Raw genomic sequence first — 20,767 nt, 5'->3', positions numbered from 1 at the left:
ACTTCGGAGCGCTCCTTGGTGCGCACCAGGGCGCGCAACCCAGCCGAGGTGCCCACCCCGGCGAAGGTGCACGCGAGGTGCGCACCCGGGGCAAACCGGGCTCCGACTTCGTGCACGCCATGGTGCCCACCGCGGCGAAGGTGCACGCGAGGTGCGCACCCGGGGCAAACCGGGCTCCGACTTCGTGCACGCCGCACCTTGGAGCACACTTCGGAGCGCTCCTTGGTGCGCACCATGGTGCCCACCAGGGCGCGCAACCCCGCCGAAGGTGCACGCGAGGTGCGCACCCGGGGCAAACCGGGCTCCGACTTCGTGCACGCCGCACCTTGGAGCACACTTCGGAGCGCTCCTTGGTGCGCACCATGGTGCCCACCAGGGCGCGCAACCCCGCCGAAGGTGCACGCGAGGTGCGCACCCGGGGCAAACCGGGCTCCGACTTCGTGCACGCCATGGTGCGCACCGCGGCGAAGGTGCGCACCCGGGGCAAACCGGGCTCCGACTTCGTGCACGCCGCACCTTGGAGCACACTTCGGAGCGCTCCTTGGTGCGCACCAGGGCGCGCAACCCAGCCGAGGTGCCCACCCCGGCGAAGGTGCACGCGAGGTGCGTACCCGGGGCAAACCGGGCTCCGACTTCGTGCACGCCGCACCTTGGAGCACACTTCGGAGCGCTCCTTGGTGCGCACCATGGTGCCCACCAGGCCGCGCAACCCAGCCAAGGTGTGCGCACCAAGGTGCACGCGAGGTGCGCACCCGGGGCAAACCGGGGTCCGACTTCGTGCACGCCGCACCTTGGAGCACACATCGGGGCGCTCCCGGGTTCGCACCGGCGTTGCGCACCGTGGTGGGCACCTCGGAGCACACCAAGGTGGGCAGCGAGGTGCGCACCTTTGATGCGATGCCTTCACTAATTTCCATAAAAGGCAAAAAAAAAACGAGATTTTAAAATTTCCGTTTTGAAAGATAGTGAGAAAAAGGGAATGCTGGTGCCATCTTGAGCCCGCCCTGGTGCGCAGCCCAGCCAAGGTGTGCGCACCAAGGTGCCCACCCTGGCGAAGGTGCGCGCCCGGGCAATTAACCCAACTTCCAACTTCGCGCGCGCCAGGGTGGGAGCGCACCCAACAACCGGGCCTGGGAAGAGCCAATGCGAGAAACCCCACCAAACGCTCTGACAAAAAAAGAGGGGGCGCTCCAGTAACCCCGCTTCGGAGCGCACCCTGGGCAAACCCAGCCAAGGTGCCCACCCCGGCCAAGGTGCAGGCGAGGTGCGCACCCGGGGCAAACCGGGCTCCGACAACGTGCACGCCGCACCTTGGAGCACACTTCGTAGCGCTCCCGGGTGCGCACCTCAGAGCACACCAAGGTGGGCAGCGAGGTGCGCACCTTTGATGCGCTGCCTTCACTAATTTCCAGAAAAGGCAAAAAAAAAAGGAGATTTTAAAATTTCCGTTTTGAAAGATAGTGAAAAAAACGGAACGCGCGTGCCATCTTGAGCCCGCCCTGGTGCGCAGCCCAGGTAAGGTGCCCACCCTGGCAAAGGTGCGCACCCGGGCAATTAACCCTACTTCCGACTTCGTGCGCGCCAGGGTGGCAACCGGGCCTCGGAAGAGCCAATGCGAGAAACCCCACCAAACGCTCCGACAAAAAAAGAGGCGGCGCTCCAATAACCCCGCTTCGGAGCGCAGCCGGGGCAAACCCAGCCAAGGTGCCCACCCCGACGAAGGTGCACGCGAGGTGCGCACCCGGGGCAAACCGGGCTCCGACAACGTGCACGCAGCACCTTGGAGCACACTTCGAAGCACTCCCGGGTGCCCACCGGCGTTGCGCACCGTGGTGGGCAGCGAGGTGCGCACCTTTGATGCGCTGCCTTCACTAATTTCCAGAAAAAGGCAAAAAAAAATGAGATTTTAAAATTTCCGTTTTGAAAGATAGTGAAAAAAAAGGAACGCGGGTGCCATCTTGAGCCCGCCCTGGTGCGCAGCCCAGGCAAGGCATGCGCACCAAGGTGCCCACCCGAGGTGCACACCCGGGGCAAACCGGGCTCCGACTTCGTGCAGGCCGCACCTTGGAGCACACTTCGGAGCGCTCCTTGGTGCGCACCATGGTGCCCACCAGGGCGCGCAACCCAGCCAAGGTCTGCACACTAAGGTGCCCACCCCGGCGAAGGTGCACGCGAGGTGCGCACCCGGGGCAAACCGGGCTCCGACTTCGTGCACGCCATGGTGCCCACCGCGGCGAAGGTGCACGCGAGGTGCGCACCCGGGGCAAACCGGGCTCCGACTTCGTGCACGCCGCACCTTGGAGCACACTTCGGAGCGCTCCTTGGTGCGCACCATGGTGCCCACCAGGGCGCGCAACCCAGCCAAGGTGTGCGCACCAAGGTGCACGCGAGGTGCGCACCCGGGGCAAACCGGGGTCCGACTTCGTGCACGCCGCACCTTGGAGCACACATCGGAGCGCTCCCAGGTTCGCACCAGCGTTGCGCACCTTTGATGCGCTGCCTTCACTAATTTCCAGAAAAGGCAAAAAAAAACGATATTTTAAAATTTCCGTTCTGAAAGATAGTGAAAAAAACGGAACGCGGGTGCCATCTTGAGCCCTTCCTGGTGCGCAGCCCAGGCAAGTTGTGCGCACCAAGGTGCCCACCCTGGCGGAGGTGCGCGCCCGGGGCAAACCGGGCTCCGACTTCGTGCACTGCATGGTGCCCACCAAGGCGCGCAACCCAGCCAAGGTGCCCACCGCAGCGAAGGTGCACGCGAGGTGCACACCCGGGGCAAACCGGGCTCCGACTTCGTGCACGCCGCACCTTGGAGCACACTTCAGAGCGCTCCTTGGTGCGCACCAGGGCGCGCAACCCAGCCGAGGTGCCCACCCCGGCGAAGGTGCACGCGAGGTGCGCACCCGGGGCAAACCGGGCTCCGACTTCGTGCACGCCATGGTGCCCACCGCGGCGAAGGTGCGCACCCGGGGCAAACCGGGCTCCGACTTCGTGCACGCCGCACCTTGGAGCACACTTCGGAGCGCTCCTTGGTGCGCACCATGGTGCCCACCAGGCCGCGCAACCCAGCCAAGGTGTGCGCACCAAGGTGCACGCGAGGTGCGCACCCGGGGCAAACCGGGGTCCGACTTCGTGCACGCCGCACCTTGGAGCACACATCGGGGCGCTCCCGGGTTCGCACCGGCGTTGCGCACCGTGGTGGGCACCTCGGAGCACACCAAGGTGGGCAGCGAGGTGCGCACCTTTGATGCGATGCCTTCACTAATTTCCATAAAAGGCAAAAAAAAAACGAGATTTTAAAATTTCCGTTTTGAAAGATAGTGAGAAAAAGGGAATGCTGGTGCCATCTTGAGCCCAGCCCTGGTGCGCAGCCCAGCCAAGGTTTGCGCACCAAGGTGCCCACCCTGGCGAAGGTGCGCGCCCGGGCAATTAACCCAACTTCCAACTTCGCGCGCGCCAGGGTGGGAGCGCACCCAACAACCGGGCCTGGGAAGAGCCAATGCGAGAAACCCCACCAAACTCTCTGACAAAAAAAGAGGGGGCGCTCCAGTAACCCCGCTTCGGAGCGCACCCTGGGCAAACCCAGCCAAGGTGCCCACCCCGGCCAAGGTGCAGGCGAGGTGCGCACCCGGGGCAAACCGGGCTCCGACAACGTGCACGCCGCACCTTGGAGCACACTTCGTAGCGCTCCCGGGTGCGCACCTCAGAGCACACCAAGGTGGGCAGCGAGGTGCGCACCTTTGATGCGCTGCCTTCACTAATTTCCAGAAAAGGCAAAAAAAAAAGGAGATTTTAAAATTTCCGTTTTGAAAGATAGTGAAAAAAACGGAACGCGCGTGCCATCTTGAGCCCGCCCTGGTGCGCAGCCCAGGTAAGGTGCCACCCTGGCAAAGGTGCGCACCCGGGCAATTAACCCTACTTCCGACTTCGTGCGCGCCAGGGTGGCAACCGGGCCTCGGAAGAGCCAATGCGAGAAACCCCACCAAACGCTCCGACAAAAAAAGAGGCGGCGCTCCAATAACCCCGCTTCGGAGCGCAGCCGGGGCAAACCAAGCCAAGGTGCCCACCCCGACGAAGGTGCACGCGAGGTGCGCACCCGGGGCAAACCGGGCTCCGACAACGTGCACGCAGCACCTTGGAGCACACTTCGAAGCACTCCCGGGTGCCCACCGGCGTTGCGCACCGTGGTGGGCAGCGAGGTGCGCACCTTTGATGCGCTGCCTTCACTAATTTCCAGAAAAAGGCAAAAAAAAATGAGATTTTAAAATTTCCGTTTTGAAAGATAGTGAAAAAAAAGGAACGCGGGTGCCATCTTGAGCCCGCCCTGGTGCGCAGCCCAGGCAAGGCATGCGCACCAAGGTGCCCACCCGAGGTGCACACCCGGGGCAAACCGGGCTCCGACTTCGTGCAGGCCGCACCTTGGAGCACACTTCGGAGCGCTCCTTGGTGCGCACCATGGTGCCCACCAGGGCGCACCCGAGGCAAACCGGGCTCCGACTTCGTGCACGCCGCACCTTGGAGCACACATCGGAGCGCTCCCAGGTTCGCACCAGCGTTGCGCACCTTTGATGCGCTGCCTTCACTAATTTCCAGAAAAGGCAAAAAAAAACGATATTTTAAAATTTCCGTTCTGAAAGATAGTGAAAAAAACGGAACGCGGGTGCCATCTTGAGCCCTTCCTGATGCGCAGCCCAGGCAAGTTGTGCGCACCAAGGTGCCCACCCTGGCGGAGGTGCGCGCCCGGGGCAAACCGGGCTCCGACTTCGTGCACTGCATGGTGCCCACCAAGGCGCGCAACCCAGCCAAGGTGCCCACCGCAGCGAAGGTGCACGCGAGGTGCGCACCCGAGGTGCACACCCGGGGCAAACCGGGCTCCGACTTCGTGCACGCCGCACCTTGGAGCACACTTCAGAGCGCTCCTTGGTACGCACCAGGGCGCGCAACCCAGCCAAGGTGCTCACCCCGGCGAAGGTGCACGCGAGGTGCGCACCCGGGGCAAACCGGGCTCGGACTTCGTGCACGCCGCACCTTGGAGCACACATCGGAGCGCTCCCGGGTTCGCACCAGCATTGCGCACCTTTGATGCGCTGCCTTCACTAATTTCCAGAAAAGGCAAAAAAAAGAAAAAAATGAGATTTTAAAATTTCCGTTTTGAAAGATAGTGAAAAAAACGGAACGCGGGTGCCATCTTGAGCCCGCCCTGGTGTGCAGCCCAGGCAAGTTGTGCGCACCAAGGCACCCACCCTGGCCAAGGTGGGTCACGGGGTGGGTCCTAGGGTGGGTAACGGGGTGGGTACTAAGGTGCGTGCCAAGGTGGGTCATAGGGTGGGTGCCAAGGTGGGCACCAGGGTGGGTGTGCACCAACCCTAGCCAGGGTAGGTCACGGGGTGGTTGTCGGGGTGGGCGTCAAGGAGCCAAGGTGGGTGGCAAGTAGCCAAGTTGCGTGCCAAGGTGGGTGTCGGGGTGGGTGCCAAGGATCCAAGGTGGGTGCCAAGGAACCAAGGTGGGTGTCTGGGTGGGTGCCGAGGTGGGAGCCAGGGTGGGTCCCAAGGTGAGTGCAAAGGTGGGTGCCAGGGTCAAGGTGAGTGCCAATGTGGGTTCCAAGGTGCCAGGGTCAGGGTGAGTGCCAATGTGGGTTCAAAGGTGCTAAGTTGGGTGCGAGGTTGGGTGCGAGGGTGGGTGGGTGCCAAGGTGTGCTAGGTGGAAGCCCGGGTGGGTCGGCATCCCATGGGTGTCGAGTTGGGTGCCTGATGGGTGCTTCTTGTCAAGTTTTAGTCGTCGGGACTCATTTCGAGCCTTAGAGGTCGTTTCTTGTCCGGTTGCCCTGTCTTCGACCTGGGAACCCAATTTTGGTCCTCGGGTCCCATTTTTTTTTGTCTCGCATCCCACTTTTGGCCTGTGGCCTTTTCGGGGTCGATTCTCGTTTTGGGCATCAGAGCATGTTTCTTCTCCTAAAACCCAATATTTGTTTATTAAGTCTCGGAACACATTTTTGTTCTCGTGGACCCATCATGGGTCTTGGAACGCATTTGTGGTCCTTGGGTCCCATTTTGCATCCCGAAACTTGTGTTTTGGTGCTTGATCCCTATTTTGGGTGCCCACCTTGCACCAAGTGCGCACCCGGGGCAAACCGAGCGCCTTGGTGCACCGGGGCAAGATCGAGCGTGCACCCGAGGCGCCCCGAACATGCACCAAGGTGCACTCGGCCCACATGTGAGCGCAGGTCGTTGCGCCCGAGGTGGTGTGTGGGCACCGCGTTGCAGACGGGACACTGCACGCACACGACGCCCCCTCCAGGTGCACGCACGTAGGCCGGGCCGGGTGCACACCCGACGCCCTAGCAAGGTGCGCGCACCCGGGCAGGGCTCACACTTGGCGAACGGGGCGCACTTCGCGAGGGAGGGTGTGCACCTCGACGGGGGTGGGTGGCCGGGGTGGATTCGCACGTGGGTCGCGGTTTGCTAAGTACACACTGCGACAAGCTCATAACGGGTGCGATCATACCAGCGTTAGTGCACCGGATCCCATCAGAACTCCGCAGTTAAGCGCGCTTGGGCCGGAGTAGTACTGGGATGGGTGACCTCCCGGGAAGTCCCGGTGTTGCACCCTTTTTTAGTTTTTCGCCGGGCGTCGCAATGCTATTTGAATAAACCTTTTGCCCGTTTGCGTTCTCGTCGGGGCCGGGCCGGGCCGGGGTGCGCTGCCCGCACTACCGCGCGCGCGGGGGCGACACCGAGCGCGCACCCGAGGCGCCCCGAGCACACAGGCCACGGTGCAACCCGGGCGTTGTGCGCGCACCCCGGTGCGCCCGAGGTGCTGCGCGCGCACCCAGGTGAAATCGGTGTGCACCTCGGCCAGTGCGCGCTCGGTCGAGTCGCGCACGTTGGCCAAGGTGCACGGTGATGTTTCTTACTCTAAGGTTCCGCACCAGACGCCCGGGACAGGTGAGCGAAGCTGGGCGGGGCCGGGTGCGCGGCCGGGGCAGGTGCACGCAGCTGGAGAGAGCTTTGGAGCACACTTCGGAGCGCACCAATGATGCGCTCCATTCAAAAGTTTCCTGAAAAGGCAAAAAAAGTTGAGATTATAGAATTTCCCACTTGAGAGATTGTAAAAAAAAAAAATTTAAAATGAAGGAAACGCGGGTGCCAAGGTGTGCGCAGCCCAGCCAAGGTGTGCGCACCAAGGCGCCCACCCTGGCGAAGGTGCACGCAAGGTGCGCACCCGAGGCAAACCGGACAATTAACCCAACTTTCGACTTCGCGCGCACCTTGGAGCGCACTTCGGAGCGCTCCTTGGTGCGCACCAATCTTGGGCACCTCGGAGTGCACCATGGCGCCCACCAAGGTGCGCACCCGGGGCAAACCGAGCTCCGACTTCGTGCGCACCTTGGAGCGCACGAAAGGTGCGCACCATGGCGCCCACCAAGGTGCGCAGCCCAGCCAAGGCGTGCGCATCAAGGTGCGCACCCTGGCGAAGGTGCGCACCCGGGGCAAACCGAGCTCCGACTTCGTGCGCACCTTGGAGCGCACAAAAGGTGCGCAACCCAGCCAAGGTGTGCGCACCCCGGTCAAACCGAGCTCCGAATCGTGCGCACCAGAGGTGCACGCCATCGTGCGCACCTTGGAGCACACTTCGGAGCCCTCCTTGGTGCGCGCCGATGTTGCGCACCTCGGAGCGCACCCGGGGAAAACAATGCAATTAACCCGACTTTCGACTTCGTGGGCACCTCGGAGCGCTCTCGGGTTCGCACCTCGGAGCACACCGAGGTGCGCACCTTTGATGCGCTGCCTTCACCAATTTCCAGAAAAGGCAAGAAAACATTGAGAAGGTGTGCGCACCGAGGTGCCCACCCTGGCGAAGGTGCACGCGAGGTGCGCACCCGGGGCAAACCGGGCTCCGACTTCGTGCACGCCGCACCTTGGAGCACACTTCGGAGCGCTCCTTGGTGCGCACCAGGGCGCGCAACCCAGCCGAGGTGCCCACCCCGGCGAAGGTGCACGCGAGGTGCGCACCCGGGGCAAACCGGGCTCCGACTTCGTGCACGCCATGGTGCCCACCGCGGCGAAGGTGCACGCGAGGTGCGCACCCGGGGCAAACCGGGCTCCGACTTCGTGCACGCCGCACCTTGGAGCACACTTCGGAGCGCTCCTTGGTGCGCACCATGGTGCCCACCAGGGCGCGCAACCCCGCCGAAGGTGCACGCGAGGTGCGCACCCGGGGCAAACCGGGCTCCGACTTCGTGCACGCCGCACCTTGGAGCACACTTCGGAGCGCTCCTTGGTGCGCACCATGGTGCCCACCAGGGCGCGCAACCCCGCCGAAGGTGCACGCGAGGTGCGCACCCGGGGCAAACCGGGCTCCGACTTCGTGCACGCCATGGTGCGCACCGCGGCGAAGGTGCGCACCCGGGGCAAACCGGGCTCCGACTTCGTGCACGCCGCACCTTGGAGCACACTTCGGAGCGCTCCTTGGTGCGCACCAGGGCGCGCAACCCAGCCGAGGTGCCCACCCCGGCGAAGGTGCACGCGAGGTGCGTACCCGGGGCAAACCGGGCTCCGACTTCGTGCACGCCGCACCTTGGAGCACACTTCGGAGCGCTCCTTGGTGCGCACCATGGTGCCCACCAGGCCGCGCAACCCAGCCAAGGTGTGCGCACCAAGGTGCACGCGAGGTGCGCACCCGGGGCAAACCGGGGTCCGACTTCGTGCACGCCGCACCTTGGAGCACACATCGGGGCGCTCCCGGGTTCGCACCGGCGTTGCGCACCGTGGTGGGCACCTCGGAGCACACCAAGGTGGGCAGCGAGGTGCGCACCTTTGATGCGATGCCTTCACTAATTTCCATAAAAGGCAAAAAAAAAACGAGATTTTAAAATTTCCGTTTTGAAAGATAGTGAGAAAAAGGGAATGCTGGTGCCATCTTGAGCCCGCCCTGGTGCGCAGCCCAGCCAAGGTGTGCGCACCAAGGTGCCCACCCTGGCGAAGGTGCGCGCCCGGGCAATTAACCCAACTTCCAACTTCGCGCGCGCCAGGGTGGGAGCGCACCCAACAACCGGGCCTGGGAAGAGCCAATGCGAGAAACCCCACCAAACGCTCTGACAAAAAAAGAGGGGGCGCTCCAGTAACCCCGCTTCGGAGCGCACCCTGGGCAAACCCAGCCAAGGTGCCCACCCCGGCCAAGGTGCAGGCGAGGTGCGCACCCGGGGCAAACCGGGCTCCGACAACGTGCACGCCGCACCTTGGAGCACACTTCGTAGCGCTCCCGGGTGCGCACCTCAGAGCACACCAAGGTGGGCAGCGAGGTGCGCACCTTTGATGCGCTGCCTTCACTAATTTCCAGAAAAGGCAAAAAAAAAAGGAGATTTTAAAATTTCCGTTTTGAAAGATAGTGAAAAAAACGGAACGCGCGTGCCATCTTGAGCCCGCCCTGGTGCGCAGCCCAGGTAAGGTGCCCACCCTGGCAAAGGTGCGCACCCGGGCAATTAACCCTACTTCCGACTTCGTGCGCGCCAGGGTGGCAACCGGGCCTCGGAAGAGCCAATGCGAGAAACCCCACCAAACGCTCCGACAAAAAAAGAGGCGGCGCTCCAATAACCCCGCTTCGGAGCGCAGCCGGGGCAAACCCAGCCAAGGTGCCCACCCCGACGAAGGTGCACGCGAGGTGCGCACCCGGGGCAAACCGGGCTCCGACAACGTGCACGCAGCACCTTGGAGCACACTTCGAAGCACTCCCGGGTGCCCACCGGCGTTGCGCACCGTGGTGGGCAGCGAGGTGCGCACCTTTGATGCGCTGCCTTCACTAATTTCCAGAAAAAGGCAAAAAAAAATGAGATTTTAAAATTTCCGTTTTGAAAGATAGTGAAAAAAAAGGAACGCGGGTGCCATCTTGAGCCCGCCCTGGTGCGCAGCCCAGGCAAGGCATGCGCACCAAGGTGCCCACCCGAGGTGCACACCCGGGGCAAACCGGGCTCCGACTTCGTGCAGGCCGCACCTTGGAGCACACTTCGGAGCGCTCCTTGGTGCGCACCATGGTGCCCACCAGGGCGCGCAACCCAGCCAAGGTCTGCACACTAAGGTGCCCACCCCGGCGAAGGTGCACGCGAGGTGCGCACCCGGGGCAAACCGGGCTCCGACTTCGTGCACGCCATGGTGCCCACCGCGGCGAAGGTGCACGCGAGGTGCGCACCCGGGGCAAACCGGGCTCCGACTTCGTGCACGCCGCACCTTGGAGCACACTTCGGAGCGCTCCTTGGTGCGCACCATGGTGCCCACCAGGGCGCGCAACCCAGCCAAGGTGTGCGCACCAAGGTGCACGCGAGGTGCGCACCCGGGGCAAACCGGGGTCCGACTTCGTGCACGCCGCACCTTGGAGCACACATCGGAGCGCTCCCAGGTTCGCACCAGCGTTGCGCACCTTTGATGCGCTGCCTTCACTAATTTCCAGAAAAGGCAAAAAAAAACGATATTTTAAAATTTCCGTTCTGAAAGATAGTGAAAAAAACGGAACGCGGGTGCCATCTTGAGCCCTTCCTGGTGCGCAGCCCAGGCAAGTTGTGCGCACCAAGGTGCCCACCCTGGCGGAGGTGCGCGCCCGGGGCAAACCGGGCTCCGACTTCGTGCACTGCATGGTGCCCACCAAGGCGCGCAACCCAGCCAAGGTGCCCACCGCAGCGAAGGTGCACGCGAGGTGCACACCCGGGGCAAACCGGGCTCCGACTTCGTGCACGCCGCACCTTGGAGCACACTTCAGAGCGCTCCTTGGTGCGCACCAGGGCGCGCAACCCAGCCGAGGTGCCCACCCCGGCGAAGGTGCACGCGAGGTGCGCACCCGGGGCAAACCGGGCTCCGACTTCGTGCACGCCATGGTGCCCACCGCGGCGAAGGTGCGCACCCGGGGCAAACCGGGCTCCGACTTCGTGCACGCCGCACCTTGGAGCACACTTCGGAGCGCTCCTTGGTGCGCACCATGGTGCCCACCAGGCCGCGCAACCCAGCCAAGGTGTGCGCACCAAGGTGCACGCGAGGTGCGCACCCGGGGCAAACCGGGGTCCGACTTCGTGCACGCCGCACCTTGGAGCACACATCGGGGCGCTCCCGGGTTCGCACCGGCGTTGCGCACCGTGGTGGGCACCTCGGAGCACACCAAGGTGGGCAGCGAGGTGCGCACCTTTGATGCGATGCCTTCACTAATTTCCATAAAAGGCAAAAAAAAAACGAGATTTTAAAATTTCCGTTTTGAAAGATAGTGAGAAAAAGGGAATGCTGGTGCCATCTTGAGCCCGCCCTGGTGCGCAGCCCAGCCAAGGTTTGCGCACCAAGGTGCCCACCCTGGCGAAGGTGCGCGCCCGGGCAATTAACCCAACTTCCAACTTCGCGCGCGCCAGGGTGGGAGCGCACCCAACAACCGGGCCTGGGAAGAGCCAATGCGAGAAACCCCACCAAACTCTCTGACAAAAAAAGAGGGGGCGCTCCAGTAACCCCGCTTCGGAGCGCACCCTGGGCAAACCCAGCCAAGGTGCCCACCCCGGCCAAGGTGCAGGCGAGGTGCGCACCCGGGGCAAACCGGGCTCCGACAACGTGCACGCCGCACCTTGGAGCACACTTCGTAGCGCTCCCGGGTGCGCACCTCAGAGCACACCAAGGTGGGCAGCGAGGTGCGCACCTTTGATGCGCTGCCTTCACTAATTTCCAGAAAAGGCAAAAAAAAAAGGAGATTTTAAAATTTCCGTTTTGAAAGATAGTGAAAAAAACGGAACGCGCGTGCCATCTTGAGCCCGCCCTGGTGCGCAGCCCAGGTAAGGTGCCACCCTGGCAAAGGTGCGCACCCGGGCAATTAACCCTACTTCCGACTTCGTGCGCGCCAGGGTGGCAACCGGGCCTCGGAAGAGCCAATGCGAGAAACCCCACCAAACGCTCCGACAAAAAAAGAGGCGGCGCTCCAATAACCCCGCTTCGGAGCGCAGCCGGGGCAAACCAAGCCAAGGTGCCCACCCCGACGAAGGTGCACGCGAGGTGCGCACCCGGGGCAAACCGGGCTCCGACAACGTGCACGCAGCACCTTGGAGCACACTTCGAAGCACTCCCGGGTGCCCACCGGCGTTGCGCACCGTGGTGGGCAGCGAGGTGCGCACCTTTGATGCGCTGCCTTCACTAATTTCCAGAAAAAGGCAAAAAAAAATGAGATTTTAAAATTTCCGTTTTGAAAGATAGTGAAAAAAAAGGAACGCGGGTGCCATCTTGAGCCCGCCCTGGTGCGCAGCCCAGGCAAGGCATGCGCACCAAGGTGCCCACCCGAGGTGCACACCCGGGGCAAACCGGGCTCCGACTTCGTGCAGGCCGCACCTTGGAGCACACTTCGGAGCGCTCCTTGGTGCGCACCATGGTGCCCACCAGGGCGCACCCGAGGCAAACCGGGCTCCGACTTCGTGCACGCCGCACCTTGGAGCACACATCGGAGCGCTCCCAGGTTCGCACCAGCGTTGCGCACCTTTGATGCGCTGCCTTCACTAATTTCCAGAAAAGGCAAAAAAAAACGATATTTTAAAATTTCCGTTCTGAAAGATAGTGAAAAAAACGGAACGCGGGTGCCATCTTGAGCCCTTCCTGATGCGCAGCCCAGGCAAGTTGTGCGCACCAAGGTGCCCACCCTGGCGGAGGTGCGCGCCCGGGGCAAACCGGGCTCCGACTTCGTGCACTGCATGGTGCCCACCAAGGCGCGCAACCCAGCCAAGGTGCCCACCGCAGCGAAGGTGCACGCGAGGTGCGCACCCGAGGTGCACACCCGGGGCAAACCGGGCTCCGACTTCGTGCACGCCGCACCTTGGAGCACACTTCAGAGCGCTCCTTGGTACGCACCAGGGCGCGCAACCCAGCCAAGGTGCTCACCCCGGCGAAGGTGCACGCGAGGTGCGCACCCGGGGCAAACCGGGCTCGGACTTCGTGCACGCCGCACCTTGGAGCACACATCGGAGCGCTCCCGGGTTCGCACCAGCATTGCGCACCTTTGATGCGCTGCCTTCACTAATTTCCAGAAAAGGCAAAAAAAAGAAAAAAATGAGATTTTAAAATTTCCGTTTTGAAAGATAGTGAAAAAAACGGAACGCGGGTGCCATCTTGAGCCCGCCCTGGTGTGCAGCCCAGGCAAGTTGTGCGCACCAAGGCACCCACCCTGGCCAAGGTGGGTCACGGGGTGGGTCCTAGGGTGGGTAACGGGGTGGGTACTAAGGTGCGTGCCAAGGTGGGTCATAGGGTGGGTGCCAAGGTGGGCACCAGGGTGGGTGTGCACCAACCCTAGCCAGGGTAGGTCACGGGGTGGTTGTCGGGGTGGGCGTCAAGGAGCCAAGGTGGGTGGCAAGTAGCCAAGTTGCGTGCCAAGGTGGGTGTCGGGGTGGGTGCCAAGGATCCAAGGTGGGTGCCAAGGAACCAAGGTGGGTGTCTGGGTGGGTGCCGAGGTGGGAGCCAGGGTGGGTCCCAAGGTGAGTGCAAAGGTGGGTGCCAGGGTCAAGGTGAGTGCCAATGTGGGTTCCAAGGTGCCAGGGTCAGGGTGAGTGCCAATGTGGGTTCAAAGGTGCTAAGTTGGGTGCGAGGTTGGGTGCGAGGGTGGGTGGGTGCCAAGGTGTGCTAGGTGGAAGCCCGGGTGGGTCGGCATCCCATGGGTGTCGAGTTGGGTGCCTGATGGGTGCTTCTTGTCAAGTTTTAGTCGTCGGGACTCATTTCGAGCCTTAGAGGTCGTTTCTTGTCCGGTTGCCCTGTCTTCGACCTGGGAACCCAATTTTGGTCCTCGGGTCCCATTTTTTTTTGTCTCGCATCCCACTTTTGGCCTGTGGCCTTTTCGGGGTCGATTCTCGTTTTGGGCATCAGAGCATGTTTCTTCTCCTAAAACCCAATATTTGTTTATTAAGTCTCGGAACACATTTTTGTTCTCGTGGACCCATCATGGGTCTTGGAACGCATTTGTGGTCCTTGGGTCCCATTTTGCATCCCGAAACTTGTGTTTTGGTGCTTGATCCCTATTTTGGGTGCCCACCTTGCACCAAGTGCGCACCCGGGGCAAACCGAGCGCCTTGGTGCACCGGGGCAAGATCGAGCGTGCACCCGAGGCGCCCCGAACATGCACCAAGGTGCACTCGGCCCACATGTGAGCGCAGGTCGTTGCGCCCGAGGTGGTGTGTGGGCACCGCGTTGCAGACGGGACACTGCACGCACACGACGCCCCCTCCAGGTGCACGCACGTAGGCCGGGCCGGGTGCACACCCGACGCCCTAGCAAGGTGCGCGCACCCGGGCAGGGCTCACACTTGGCGAACGGGGCGCACTTCGCGAGGGAGGGTGTGCACCTCGACGGGGGTGGGTGGCCGGGGTGGATTCGCACGTGGGTCGCGGTTTGCTAAGTACACACTGCGACAAGCTCATAACGGGTGCGATCATACCAGCGTTAGTGCACCGGATCCCATCAGAACTCCGCAGTTAAGCGCGCTTGGGCCGGAGTAGTACTGGGATGGGTGACCTCCCGGGAAGTCCCGGTGTTGCACCCTTTTTTAGTTTTTCGCCGGGCGTCGCAATGCTATTTGAATAAACCTTTTGCCCGTTTGCGTTCTCGTCGGGGCCGGGCCGGGCCGGGGTGCGCTGCCCGCACTACCGCGCGCGCGGGGGCGACACCGAGCGCGCACCCGAGGCGCCCCGAGCACACAGGCCACGGTGCAACCCGGGCGTTGTGCGCGCACCCCGGTGCGCCCGAGGTGCTGCGCGCGCACCCAGGTGAAATCGGTGTGCACCTCGGCCAGTGCGCGCTCGGTCGAGTCGCGCACGTTGGCCAAGGTGCACGGTGATGTTTCTTACTCTAAGGTTCCGCACCAGACGCCCGGGACAGGTGAGCGAAGCTGGGCGGGGCCGGGTGCGCGGCCGGGGCAGGTGCACGCAGCTGGAGAGAGCTTTGGAGCACACTTCGGAGCGCACCAATGATGCGCTCCATTCAAAAGTTTCCTGAAAAGGCAAAAAAAGTTGAGATTATAGAATTTCCCACTTGAGAGATTGTAAAAAAAAAAAATTTAAAATGAAGGAAACGCGGGTGCCAAGGTGTGCGCAGCCCAGCCAAGGTGTGCGCACCAAGGCGCCCACCCTGGCGAAGGTGCACGCAAGGTGCGCACCCGAGGCAAACCGGACAATTAACCCAACTTTCGACTTCGCGCGCACCTTGGAGCGCACTTCGGAGCGCTCCTTGGTGCGCACCAATCTTGGGCACCTCGGAGTGCACCATGGCGCCCACCAAGGTGCGCACCCGGGGCAAACCGAGCTCCGACTTCGTGCGCACCTTGGAGCGCACGAAAGGTGCGCACCATGGCGCCCACCAAGGTGCGCAGCCCAGCCAAGGCGTGCGCATCAAGGTGCGCACCCTGGCGAAGGTGCGCACCCGGGGCAAACCGAGCTCCGACTTCGTGCGCACCTTGGAGCGCACAAAAGGTGCGCAACCCAGCCAAGGTGTGCGCACCCCGGTCAAACCGAGCTCCGAATCGTGCGCACCAGAGGTGCACGCCATCGTGCGCACCTTGGAGCACACTTCGGAGCCCTCCTTGGTGCGCGCCGATGTTGCGCACCTCGGAGCGCACCCGGGGAAAACAATGCAATTAACCCGACTTTCGACTTCGTGGGCACCTCGGAGCGCTCTCGGGTTCGCACCTCGGAGCACACCGAGGTGCGCACCTTTGATGCGCTGCCTTCACCAATTTCCAGAAAAGGCAAGAAAACATTGAGAAGGTGTGCGCACCGAGGTGCCCACCCTGGCGAAGGTGCACGCGAGGTGCGCACCCGGGGCAAACCGGGCTCCGACTTCGTGCACGCCGCACCTTGGAGCACACTTCGGAGCGCTCCTTGGTGCGCACCAGGGCGCGCAACCCAGCCGAGGTGCCCACCCCGGCGAAGGTGCACGCGAGGTGCGCACCCGGGGCAAACCGGGCTCCGACTTCGTGCACGCCATGGTGCCCACCGCGGCGAAGGTGCACGCGAGGTGCGCACCCGGGGCAAACCGGGCTCCGACTTCGTGCACGCCGCACCTTGGAGCACACTTCGGAGCGCTCCTTGGTGCGCACCATGGTGCCCACCAGGGCGCGCAACCCCGCCGAAGGTGCACGCGAGGTGCGCACCCGGGGCAAACCGGGCTCCGACTTCGTGCACGCCGCACCTTGGAGCACACTTCGGAGCGCTCCTTGGTGCGCACCATGGTGCCCACCAGGGCGCGCAACCCCGCCGAAGGTGCACGCGAGGTGCGCACCCGGGGCAAACCGGGCTCCGACTTCGTGCACGCCATGGTGCGCACCGCGGCGAAGGTGCGCACCCGGGGCAAACCGGGCTCCGACTTCGTGCACGCCGCACCTTGGAGCACACTTCGGAGCGCTCCTTGGTGCGCACCAGGGCGCGCAACCCAGCCGAGGTGCCCACCCCGGCGAAGGTGCACGCGAGGTGCGTACCCGGGGCAAACCGGGCTCCGACTTCGTGCACGCCGCACCTTGGAGCACACTTCGGAGCGCTCCTTGGTGCGCACCATGGTGCCCACCAGGCCGCGCAACCCAGCCAAGGTGTGCGCACCAAGGTGCACGCGAGGTGCGCACCCGGGGCAAACCGGGGTCCGACTTCGTGCACGCCGCACCTTGGAGCACACATCGGGGCGCTCCCGGGTTCGCACCGGCGTTGCGCACCGTGGTGGGCACCTCGGAGCACACCAAGGTGGGCAGCGAGGTGCGCACCTTTGATGCGATGCCTTCACTAATTTCCATAAAAGGCAAAAAAAAAACGAGATTTTAAAATTTCCGTTTTGAAAGATAGTGAGAAAAAGGGAATGCTGGTGCCATCTTGAGCCCGCCCTGGTGCGCAGCCCAGCCAAGGTGTGCGCACCAAGGTGCCCACCCTGGCGAAGGTGCGCGCCCGGGCAATTAACCCAACTTCCAACTTCGCGCGCGCCAGGGTGGGAGCGCACCCAACAACCGGGCCTGGGAAGAGCCAATGCGAGAAACCCCACCAAACGCTCTGACAAAAAAAGAGGGGGCGCTCCAGTAACCCCGCTTCGGAGCGCACCCTGGGCAAACCCAGCCAAGGTGCCCACCCCGGCCAAGGTGCAGGCGAGGTGCGCACCCGGGGCAAACCGGGCTCCGACAACGTGCACGCCGCACCTTGGAGCACACTTCGTAGCGCTCCCGGGTGCGCACCTCAGAGCACACCAAGGTGGGCAGCGAGGTGCGCACCTTTGATGCGCTGCCTTCACTAATTTCCAGAAAAGGCAAAAAAAAAAGGAGATTTTAAAATTTCCGTTTTGAAAGATAGTGAAAAAAACGGAACGCGCGTGCCATCTTGAGCCCGCCCTGGTGCGCAGCCCAGGTAAGGTGCCCACCCTGGCAAAGGTGCGCACCCGGGCAATTAACCCTACTTCCGACTTCGTGCGCGCCAGGGTGGCAACCGGGCCTCGGAAGAGCCAATGCGAGAAACCCCACCAAACGCTCCGACAAAAAAAGAGGCGGCGCTCCAATAACCCCGCTTCGGAGCGCAGCCGGGGCAAACCCAGCCAAGGTGCCCACCCCGACGAAGGTGCACGCGAGGTGCGCACCCGGGGCAAACCGGGCTCCGACAACGTGCACGCAGCACCTTGGAGCACACATCGAAGCACTCCCGGGTGCCCACCGGCGTTGCGCACCGTGGTGGGCAGCGAGGTGCGCACCTTTGATGCGCTGCCTTCACTAATTTCCAGAAAAAGGCAAAAAAAAATGAGATTTTAAAATTTCCGTTTTGAAAGATAGTGAAAAAAAAGGAACGCGGGTGCCATCTTGAGCCCGCCCTGGTGCGCAGCCCAGGCAAGGCATGCGCACCAAGGTGCCCACCCGAGGTGCACACCCGGGGCAAACCGGGCTCCGACTTCGTGCAGGCCGCACCTTGGAGCACACTTCGGAGCGCTCCTTGGTGCGCACCATGGTGCCCACCAGGGCGCGCAACCCAGCCAAGGTCTGCACACCAAGGTGCCCACCCCGGCGAAGGTGCACGCGAGGTGCGCACCCGGGGCAAACCGGGCTCCGACTTCGTGCACGCCATGGTGCCCACCGCGGCGAAGGTGCACGCGAGGTGCGCACCCGGGGCAAACCGGGCTCCGACTTCGTGCACGCCGCACCTTGGAGCACACTTCGGAGCGCTCCTTGGTGCGCACCATGGTGCCCACCAGGGCGCGCAACCCAGCCAAGGTGTGCGCACCAAGGTGCACGCGAGGTGCGCACCCGGGGCAAACCGGGGTCCGACTTCGTGCACGCCGCACCTTGGAGCACACATCGGAGCGCTCCCAGGTTCGCACCAGCGTTGCGCACCTTTGATGCGCTGCCTTCACTAATTTCCAGAAAAGGCAAAAAAAAACGATATTTTAAAATTTCCGTTCTGAAAGATAGTGAAAAAAACGGAACGCGGGTGCCATCTTGAGCCCTTCCTGGTGCGCAGCCCAGGCAAGTTGTGCGCACCAAGGTGCCCACCCTGGCGGAGGTGCGCGCCCGGGGCAAACCGGGCTCCGACTTCGTGCACTGCATGGTGCCCACCAAGGCGCGCAACCCAGCCAAGGTGCCCACCGCAGCGAAGGTGCACGCGAGGTGCACACCCGGGGCAAACCGGGCTCCGACTTCGTGCACGCCGCACCTTGGAGCACACTTCAGAGCGCTCCTTGGTGCGCACCAGGGCGCGCAACCCAGCCGAGGTGCCCACCCCGGCGAAGGTGCACGCGAGGTGCGCACCCGGGGCAAACCGGGCTCCGACTTCGTGCACGCCATGGTGCCCATCGCGGCGAAGGTGCGCACCCGGGGCAAACCGGGCTCCGACTTCGTGCACGCCGCACCTTGGAGCACACTTCGGAGCGCTCCTTGGTGCGCACCATGGTGCCCACCAGGCCGCGCAACCCAGCCAAGGTGTGCGCACCAAGGTGCACGCGAGGTGCGCACCCGGGGCAAACCGGGGTCCGACTTCGTGCACGCCGCACCTTGGAGCACACATCGGGGCGCTCCCGGGTTCGCACCGGCGTTGCGCACCGTGGTGGGCACCTCGGAGCACACCAAGGTGGGCAGCGAGGTGCGCACCTTTGATGCGATGCCTTCACTAATTTCCATAAAAGGCAAAAAAAAAACGAGATTTTAAAATTTCCGTTTTGAAAGATAGTGAGAAAAAGGGAATGCTGGTGCCATCTTGAGCCCGCCCTGGTGCGCAGCCCAGCCAAGGTTTGCGCACCAAGGTGCCCACCCTGGCGAAGGTGCGCGCCCGGGCAATTAACCCAACTTCCAACTTCGCGCGCGCCAGGGTGGGAGCGCACCCAACAACCGGGCCTGGGAAGAGCCAATGCGAGAAACCCCACCAAACTCTCTGACAAAAAAAGAGGGGGCGCTCCAGTAACCCCGCTTCGGAGCGCACCCTGGGCAAACCCAGCCAAGGTGCCCACCCCGGCCAAGGTGCAGGCGAGGTGCGCACCCGGGGCAAACCGGGCTCCGACAACGTGCACGCCGCACCTTGGAGCACACTTCGTAGCGCTCCCGGGTGCGCACCTCAGAGCACACCAAGGTGGGCAGCGAGGTGCGCACCTTTGATGCGCTGCCTTCACTAATTTCCAGAAAAGGCAAAAAAAAAAGGAGATTTTAAAATTTCCGTTTTGAAAGATAGTGAAAAAAACGGAACGCGCGTGCCATCTTGAGCCCGCCCTGGTGCGCAGCCCAGGTAAGGTGCCACCCTGGCAAAGGTGCGCACCCGGGCAATTAACCCTACTTCCGACTTCGTGCGCGCCAGGGTGGCAACCGGGCCTCGGAAGAGCCAATGCGAGAAACCCCACCAAACGCTCCGACAAAAAAAGAGGCGGCGCTCCAATAACCCCGCTTCGGAGCGCAGCCGGGGCAAACCAAGCCAAGGTGCCCACCCCGACGAAGGTGCACGCGAGGTGCGCACCCGGGGCAAACCGGGCTCCGACAACGTGCACGCAGCACCTTGGAGCACACTTCGAAGCACTCCCGGGTGCCCACCGGCGTTGCGCACCGTGGTGGGCAGCGAGGTGCGCACCTTTGATGCGCTGCCTTCACTAATTTCCAGAAAAAGGCAAAAAAAAATGAGATTTTAAAATTTCCGTTTTGAAAGATAGTGAAAAAAAAGGAACGCGGGTGCCATCTTGAGCCCGCCCTGGTGCGCAGCCCAGGCAAGGCATGCGCACCAAGGTGCCCACCCGAGGTGCACACCCGGGGCAAACCGGGCTCCGACTTCGTGCAGGCCGCACCTTGGAGCACACTTCGGAGCGCTCCTTGGTGCGCACCATGGTGCCCACCAGGGCGCACCCGAGGCAAACCGGGCTCCGACTTCGTGCACGCCGCACCTTGGAGCACACATCGGAGCGCTCCCAGGTTCGCACCAGCGTTGCGCACCTTTGATGCGCTGCCTTCACTAATTTCCAGAAAAGGCAAAAAAAAACGATATTTTAAAATTTCCGTTCTGAAAGATAGTGAAAAAAACGGAACGCGGGTGCCATCTTGAGCCCTTCCTGATGCGCAGCCCAGGCAAGTTGTGCGCACCAAGGTGCCCACCCTGGCGGAGGTGCGCGCCCGGGGCAAACCGGGCTCCGACTTCGTGCACTGCATGGTGCCCACCAAGGCGCGCAACCCAGCCAAGGTGCCCACCGCAGCGAAGGTGCACGCGAGGTGCGCACCCGAGGTGCACACCCGGGGCAAACCGGGCTCCGACTTCGTGCACGCCGCACCTTGGAGCACACTTCAGAGCGCTCCTTGG

General features: G+C 63.0%; 2 non-coding genes across 2 annotated transcripts; both read left to right on the top strand.

Moving 5' to 3' along the window:
* Window positions 1-6,487: 6,487 nt before the first annotated feature.
* Window positions 6,488-6,606, top strand: LOC131871674 (5S ribosomal RNA). The gene has a single exon (XR_009369885.1). It is a non-coding gene; the product is annotated as a 5S ribosomal RNA (ribosomal RNA).
* Window positions 6,607-14,410: 7,804 nt separating this feature from the next.
* LOC131871673 (5S ribosomal RNA) lies at window positions 14,411-14,529 on the top strand. The gene has a single exon (XR_009369884.1). It is a non-coding gene; the product is annotated as a 5S ribosomal RNA (ribosomal RNA).
* Window positions 14,530-20,767: the final 6,238 nt, after the last annotated feature.

The sequence above is a fragment of the Cryptomeria japonica genome, unplaced genomic scaffold (genome assembly GCF_030272615.1).
Source record: "Cryptomeria japonica unplaced genomic scaffold, Sugi_1.0 HiC_scaffold_443, whole genome shotgun sequence".
In the NCBI taxonomy this organism is placed as follows: Eukaryota; Viridiplantae; Streptophyta; class Pinopsida; order Cupressales; family Cupressaceae; genus Cryptomeria; species Cryptomeria japonica.
The sequence above is the reverse complement of the archived record's forward strand: the minus strand, read 5'-3'. Positions and strand labels throughout refer to the sequence as shown.